This window comes from Staurois parvus, unplaced genomic scaffold (assembly GCF_062004578.1).
Source record: "Staurois parvus isolate SC_StPar_1 unplaced genomic scaffold, SC_StPar_1.0 ptg000170l, whole genome shotgun sequence".
Classification (NCBI taxonomy): Eukaryota; Metazoa; Chordata; class Amphibia; order Anura; family Ranidae; genus Staurois; species Staurois parvus.
The window spans coordinates 4,440,796-4,449,306 of record NW_028317966.1 but is presented as its reverse complement, the minus strand read 5'-3'; positions in this window follow the sequence as shown (position 1 = coordinate 4,449,306).

The window sequence follows — 8,511 nt, the reverse complement described above, 5'->3', positions numbered from 1 at the left end:
GATTTTTCTTTTTTTGAGGTATTTGAAAAGCATCTGGGATTCATCTTCACTGTGTACGAGTGGGTACCTAGTTGTCAAGATCTGGATGTAATTTGGACAATTTTTCACAGTTTTTCACGATTTGGGACATTTATTTGGACTTTGGGTGTATTTTAAGTCGGTTGATATATGATATTGGTACTTCAGGGGAAGGATTGTGATACGAATTTAATGGGTATTATATTTTTTGTGTGCTGACTTATAGTTATTTTAATGTTGCTGGTACAGCACTCGAAGCAGAAATCACAATCAGCACAAATAGCATAAAAAAGAACAGACTAGACGAGGAAAGAGGAGCGAAGAGAAAGAAGACAAACAAGCACACAAAAACAAAGGGCTCCAGGGGGACCGCAGCAAAGAGAAAAAAAAAAAAGGAAAAAATAAACTGGTATGTAAGTTTTATATCGACAAAAGGGACTGTTTGAATCTCGAGGGTTGATCTATATCAAGCAAAGGACGCCATGTCTGTAAAAATTTTGTGTGGGTGTCTAACAGTATAGCTGTCAACTTTTCGTTGACTATTATAAAGTTCATCCAGTTTTGGACAGCCTCGAAGCTGAGGGGAGTCTTCCATGCCCTCGCAAACGTCAGTTTGGTGGCCATGAATAAGTGCGATGCCAGCTGCCATTCGGGATGAAGTAGGCCCACTAATGGTTTAAATAAAAAGCGCTTTGTACTGGGTTGCGCTTAATGTCTGTGTGAAACATAGTGCGGAGAAGGGCATAAATTCTGATCCACAATCTGCACACCTTGGGGCAAGTCCACCAAATATGGACCATCATACCCATTTGTTGACAAAACCAAAAGCAAGTCGGGGAATATGTGGGGATAAGACGAGCAGGCGTTGCCTTTTCAATCTGCAGCACTGTAATTTTCAGTAAAATGCAATACAGTGTGGCAACTGATGTACGGAATGCCCTCCGGATATGTCATTTCCTGCATGTGTGATTGGCTTACTGATTTTCCTGGAAGTCTTCACTAAGATTTTGGGCATCATCTGTAACAAAAATTTTGTATTTGGTGAGATACTCCCAAAGGAACATCATGCCTAAAGGGATTCAGATCCTGCCACTTTCTTTAGTACCCTGCAAGAGCAGCAGCTAATTGCTAATTATAAAATCATTCACATTCACTTGGACACAGACAAGCAGCTATTTTTTCAGAATAACAGAAGGTAAGAATCTGCAATTAAGGTTAAAATCCCTGTAATATGCATAGTTCACCCAGAGGGTGTGTTACTCTTTAAATCTCCTGCATACTCTTTATATCTCCCACATACCACAACAAAAGAAAAAAACTGTTCTAACCCTTCCCACTCCATCCAAAACAAAAAATGTTTTGGCTTAAATTAGCAACTTTACTGTGCTCAGATTAGAAAGTCTAACGGTTACTGCTTTTTGTTGCTTATGATGGCTTTTGTGACTAAGGCTGATTACTAATATACTATTAATACTCAATATTTTTTTTAAACCCCTGCAGTGCTGTCAAAAAGTATTTGCCACCTTCCTGATTTTTTTGCAAATTTCTCACATTTAAATGATTCAAATCATCAACACAAATTTTCATATTACACAAAGATAACCCAAGTAAATACAAAATGCAGTTGTTAAATTATTTGATTTATTTAGGGAGGAAAAAAGTTGTCCTAACATGCCTCACCCTATGTGAAAAAGTAAATGCCTCTAAACCTAATTATTGGTTGTGCTGCCCTTGGTGGCAACAACTTCAATCAAGCTTAACTGGCAATGAGTCTTTACAGTGCTGTGGGGGAATTTTCATCCAGTCACTGTTGCAGAATTATTTTAATTCAGCCACATTGGAGGGTTTTTGAACAAGAGTGGCCTGTTTTAAGGTCATGCCACAGCATCTCAATAATAAACTGCTCAAAAAATTTGAGTATAGCATCAAGTCAATTAAACTCATGGGATATTAATCTGGTCAGTTAAGTAGGAGGGGGGTTGTTAATCAGTTTCAACTGCTTTGGTGTTAATGAAATTAACAGGTGCACTAGATGGGCAACAATGAGACAACCCCAAAACAGGAACAGTTTTACAGGTGGAGGCCACTGACATTTTCTCCCCTACTCATCCTGGAATCTCCTCTTTGCTCTTGACACTGCTGGGAGACACGGCAAACCTTCTGGTACTGGCACATATTGATGTGCCATCCTGGAGGAGTTGGGCTGTCTGTGCAACCTCTGTAGGGTTCAGGTATCGCCTCATGCTACAAGTAGTGACAATGACCCCAGCCAAATGCAAAACTAGTGAAAAACAATCAGAAAAGATGAGAAGGGGAAAAAATGCGAGTGACTTCCACCTGTAAAACCTATTTTGAGGGTCATCTCGTTGCCCATCTAGTGCACCTGTTGTAAATTTCAGCAGATGAAACTAACAACCCCCTCTGCTACTTAACTGACCAGATCAATATCCCAGGAGTTTAATTGACTTGATGCTATACTCTGATTAAAAAGTGTTCCTTTAATTTTTTCGAGTAGTGTGTATGTATAGACACACACACACACACACACACACACACACACACACACACACACACACACACACACACACACACACACACACACACACACACACACACACACACACACACACACACACACACACACACACACACACACACACACACACACACACACACACACACACACACACACACACACACACACACACACACACACACACACACACACACACACACACACACACACACACACACACACACACACACACACACACACACACACACACCTCATCCTGCCATGGCTCAACAGGACTTCCTAGCCAATCAATGCCCTAGGCAAGATGTGTCTCAGTTTATTGCAGGCCGCTCCTCAACCATGAGCCTAACGTTAAAAAGAAAATAATATAAAGAACCTCCTGCGCTTAGATGGATTCCCTACTGATAGGTGCTAACACCCACCTTTTGACCAAAAAAGCATGCACAATATAAGTATTAATTGGTGTAGCGCTAATGCAAAAAGACAATATATAAAAACGTATAAACAAATAAGTAAATAAGCATAAAGCAAGACTCCCCTTATAATAACCCCAATGGGGCAATATAGCCGTTCCCTCTTAGGAACACAATGCACAAATGTGTGTAGCTGAGACATAACTCAATCAAGCAATGAGTGATGATAGTAAATACACAAAACAGTCCACTTCAAACAAATGGTGTGAATATCTCTGCAAACGTGAAAGTGCCACTGGTGTCACAATCCTTAAGTGGTCTGGGTGCCCCCTCACCTCCTTGCAATGACCCCAAGGGTCAGCTCACTTGTATAATAAGTTGTTATGCTCAGGAGTCATCTCGTTCTTTCAGGGACCACACTGGATACCTCAGCAGAGCCACTACCTTCCAGATCACCTCCAATCGCTTTATAAATATCGCTCACATCAGCAGGGTCATGTTCAGAGATAAAAAAGATCCTCCATAGCATAATACAGTATTTATTTTTATAAAAAACATTAAAATGCCCACTCACATTTAGGTAGATAAGCCAAACATCCTCATATTATGGGTGTACCAAGAGTCCCAATATGGCGCTCGTGCTGAAAGTGACGTCACCGCGCACCAGAAATATCGTCAGGGCGTACCAACGCGTTGATGAAGTCACCTGTTACCCGTGATGCAAAGCGTTGGTATGCCCTGACGATATTTCCGGTAAGAGGCAGAGTTTGCGTAGACGCAATTCCAACAGCAAACCATGTTCAGAATATTGATAGCTGCCCAAAACATGAACTTCATGTTTTACAGGTTTAATTTTTTTCATCTACTTTTGAATTCCCCTCACAGAGGACAATTCAATTCCAAAGGCAGAAAAAATGTCATAGTGTAGTATTTCCAAAACGATTTGTTGCCTTAAGTCGTAGTATAAAATGTACATCAAAAAGTTAAAAAAACAGCATGTCACCATAACAATGGATGGTATGTTTCAAACCATAAAGATGGCCGCCACGTTCTGGTACGTGCTGACATCACACGTTCTGGCTCCTCTCTATGCGTTTCATCATCGGTGACGTCAGGGGTGTGGCCAGCGTCGGGACGCAAATGCTTTACATAGGGAGGAGGGAAGGTATCTCCTCCCACAAGGCAGGCACTGGAACAAGAGGAGGGTACGCCTAGCATAGAGGGCAAGCCCTTCCATACACAGGAACAGGAAACAGGGAAGCCTGGCATAGAAGCCAAGCCAGTATTGCCAGTACCTATATACTTAGAATAATGATTCATGTCGACACTAGGCAACGTTATTTTAAAAATATATAGAACAAAAACAAAGGATAAAATATATTTTAATATAAATAGAGAAATTAGAATTAATAAAATGTATATAAAAAATTATATATGGAACACGAACATTGCAGTACCCTTAGTGGCGCCATCTTGTGTACACAAATTATAATACAATTATCGTCACAAAACTAATCTAACATAACACAAGATTATATAAAAATGATATAAAATTAGTATAATTCACCCTATAAATAAACATCTTTATTAAATAAGAAAAACTAACTATTGGTGATAAAGGCATTGACATCCCATTCAATATTGAGACCATGGGACATATAAGATTTTAAAGTGTAGATCCACCACACCTCCAATTTGGAAATTTCTCGCTTAATATGGCTACCTCTCTAGTTCTTGGAAAATTTATCAATGCCAATAAATAACGTGCCCTCAGGACTACTATGATGGTGAAGAGCAAAGTGTTTAGAAACACTATGGTTAGAAACATTTTTCTTTATATTATTAATGTGCTCATTTACCCTAGTTTGAAAATTCCTAACTGTACGTTCTATATATTGAAACCAGCATGGACATTGAATCAAACTACATTTTTGGTGGAACATGTAATGAAGCTCTCAACCCTAAATTATTTATTAGTAATGGTGGAATGAAAATTATACATTTTTCTATTTTTGTACACATATTTGCAAACTGTACATTTTTTTGCATGAATAATAACTGTATCGGAACCGACCCAGTCTGCGCTTGGTACTTTGTTATTAGAGATGAGCGAATCGAACCAGGCAAAGTGGAATTCGTTTCGAATATCGGGAAAAATTCGATTCGCATCGAATCCGAATTTTAGCCAACTTCGGGTGCACGAATCGAATTTTTCCCGATCAGCAGGCAAAAGTGTCACTGCAGAGAGCTCCGCTATTTCTGACAGTTTTGACAGTTCATTTACAGCCGTTGAAACATTGTATCTATTTGTTTCCATTTAGGATACAGATGTTTTTATTCGGAAATAAATAGATACAATGTTTCAACCGCTGTAAATGTGAAGGAACTGTCAGAAATAGCGGAGCTCTCTGCAGATACACTTTTTGCTGTACTGGAATACTTCTTCTTTTCATTATTCTTCTTCTTTTCATTCTTCTTCTTCTTCTTCTTCTTCTTTTCATTCTTCTTTTCATTCTTCTTCTTCTTCTTTTCATCTTTTCATTCTTCTTCTTTTCATTCTTCTTCTTTTCATTCTTCTTTTCATTCTTCTTCTTCTTTTCATTCTTCTTCTTTTCATTCTTCTTTTCATTCTTCTTCTTCTTTTCATTCTTCATTTCATTCTTCTTCTTCTTTTCATTCTTCTTCTTCTTTTCATTCTTCTTCTTCTTTTCATTCTTCTTCTTCTTTTCATTCTTCTTTTCATTCTTCTTCTTCTTTTCATTCTTCTTCTTCTTCTTTTCATTCTTCTTTTCATTCTTCTTCTTCTTTTCATTCTTCTTCTTCTTCTTCTTTTCATTCTTCTTTTCATTCTTCTTCTTCTTTTCATTCTTCTTCTTCTTCTTCTTTTCATTCTTCTTTTCATTCTTCTTCTTCTTTTCATTCTTCTTCTTCTTCTTCTTTTCATTCTTTTCATTCTTCTTCTTCTTTTCATTCTTCTTTTCATTCTTCTTTTCATTCTTCTTTTCATTCTTCTTCTTCTTCTTTTCATTCTTCTTCTTCTTCTTTTCATTCTTCTTCTTTTCATTCTTCTTCTTCTTCTTTTCATTCTTCTTCTTCTTCTTTTCATTCTTCTTCTTCTTTTCATTCTTCTTCTTCTTCTTTTCATTCTTCTTCTTCTTCTTTTCATTCTTCTTCTTCTTTTCATTCTTCTTTTCATCTTTTTCTTCTTTTCATTCTTCTTCTTTTCATTCTTCTTCTTTTCATTCTTCTTCTTCTTCTTTTCATTCTTCTTCTTCTTCTTCTTCTTTTCATTCTTCTTCTTCTTCTTTTCATTCTTCTTCTTCTTCTTTTCATTCTTCTTCTTCTTCTTCTTTTCATTCTTCTTCTTCTTCTTCTTCTTTTCATTCTTCTTCTTCTTCTTCTTTTCATTTTTCTTCTTTTCATTCTTCTTCTTTTCATTCTTCTTCTTTTCATTCTTCTTCTTCTTTTCATTCTTCTTCTTCTTCTTTTCATTCTTCTTCTTCTTCTTTTCATTCTTCTTCTTCTTTTCATTCTTCTTTTCATCTTTTTCTTCTTTTCATTCTTCTTCTTTTCATTCTTCTTCTTTTCATTCTTCTTCTTCTTCTTTTCATTCTTCTTCTTCTTCTTCTTCTTTTCATTCTTCTTCTTCTTCTTTTCATTCTTCTTCTTCTTCTTTTCATTCTTCTTCTTCTTCTTCTTTTCATTCTTCTTCTTCTTCTTCTTCTTTTCATTCTTCTTCTTCTTCTTCTTTTCATTTTTCTTCTTTTCATTCTTCTTCTTTTCATTCTTCTTCTTTTCATTCTTCTTCTTCTTTTCATTCTTCTTCTTCTTCTTTTCATTCTTCTTCTTCTTCTTCTTCTTCTTCTTCTTCTTTTCATTCTTCTTCTTCTTTTCATTCTTCTTCTTCTTCTTCTTCTTTTCATTCTTCTTCTTCTTCTTCTTTTCATTCTTCTTCTCCTTCTTCTTCTTCTTCTTCTTCTTCTTCTTCTTCTTCTTCTTCTTCTTCTTCTTCTTCTTCTTCTCATTCTTCTTTTCATTCTTCTTCTTCTTCTCATTCTTCTTCTCATTCTTCTTCTTTTCATTCTTCTACTTCTTTTCATTCTTCTTCTTCTTCTTCTTCTTCTTCTTCTTCTTCTTCTTCTTCTTCTTTTCATTCTTCTCATTCTTTTTTTCATTCTTCTTTTCATTCTTCTTCTCATTCTTCTTTTCATTCTTCTTTTCATTCTTCTTCTTTTCATTCTGCTTCTTTTCATTCTTCTTTTCATTCTTCTTTTCATTCTGCTTCTTTTCATTCTGCTTCTTTTCATTCTTCTTTTCATTCTTCTTCTTTTCATTCTACTTCTTCTTCTTCTTCTTTTCATTCTGCTTCTTCTTCTGCTTCTTCTTCTTCTTCTTCTTTTCATTCTTCTTCTTCTTCTTCGTCGTGCCCCGTGACTGCCCAAATGAGTGAAGTGTGCGGTGATTCTAAGATCGACGGCACTCATCTGCATGTCATACTGACTGACAGTATTATTTCTCTTCCCCAGCAGACTCCAAGGGCATTTAAATTAAAGGTACAGTGTTCTGCACTAATATAAAGGCTCTCTGAAGCCTAGAAACCCTTTAAATAAGTTAAATTCGCGGCGAATAAATTCGCATCGAATCGAATTTCTCCCGCAAATTCGGCGAATCAGCCGAATCGAATTTTTGAATAATTCGCTCATCTCTATTTGTTATAATACCGCTTCCCCGTCCGAACACTGACCAAAGACCCCACAGCCGACCAAACAAGACTAGATGACACCAATCTGTCTGAACATGGAACTCTTTATTTGAAACTCGAACTGGCTTTTTATACACTCGGGGCAGTCCCCCCTCCCTGCATAATGACATAGGGCGGGGCAATCTGCACTTCGCAACAAGAGACACACAGGTATTCAAACTTCACACCAGCAGACAGTCCCATCAGGAGGGAGGGCTGCTGGTGACACCCCCCACTAAGCTAATACACATAAACACATACATCCTATAATAGTTTGCTCCCAAGCAAGATACACAATAGAACAATGGGATGCAACCACATGGCATTAAACAATCAACAACTGCCCCACTCCAATATTAGGACAGATCACCCTGTACCCCTAACAGGCAAAGGGTGACACACATAATAGGGATATGGGGAGCTGAGACAGGGGTCTCCCCACCTCTCTAAAGTGAGCTGGGTTCCATGGGCCCCCCACCCAAAGTGACTCCCTTCACAATAACCCTTTCGTTAATGATAAGGGCATTGTTCTCCAACACGAACATAGTAGAGAAGAAATACACTTTCCTGATCTTAAAATTAGAGTTTTTGATTCAATGTCAGTGCAGGTTTCAATATATAGGACGTACAGTTAAGACTTTTCAAACTAGGGTAAATGAGCACATGAATAATATAAAGACAGGTTTTCCTAACCATAGTGTTTCTAAATCGGGGGTCCAGCCTTGCTTTTTCAAGTTAACATATATCCTGGTTTATGTCATTTCCTTGGGAATTCGCATTGCGCATTTTGACCCGTTCGTAAT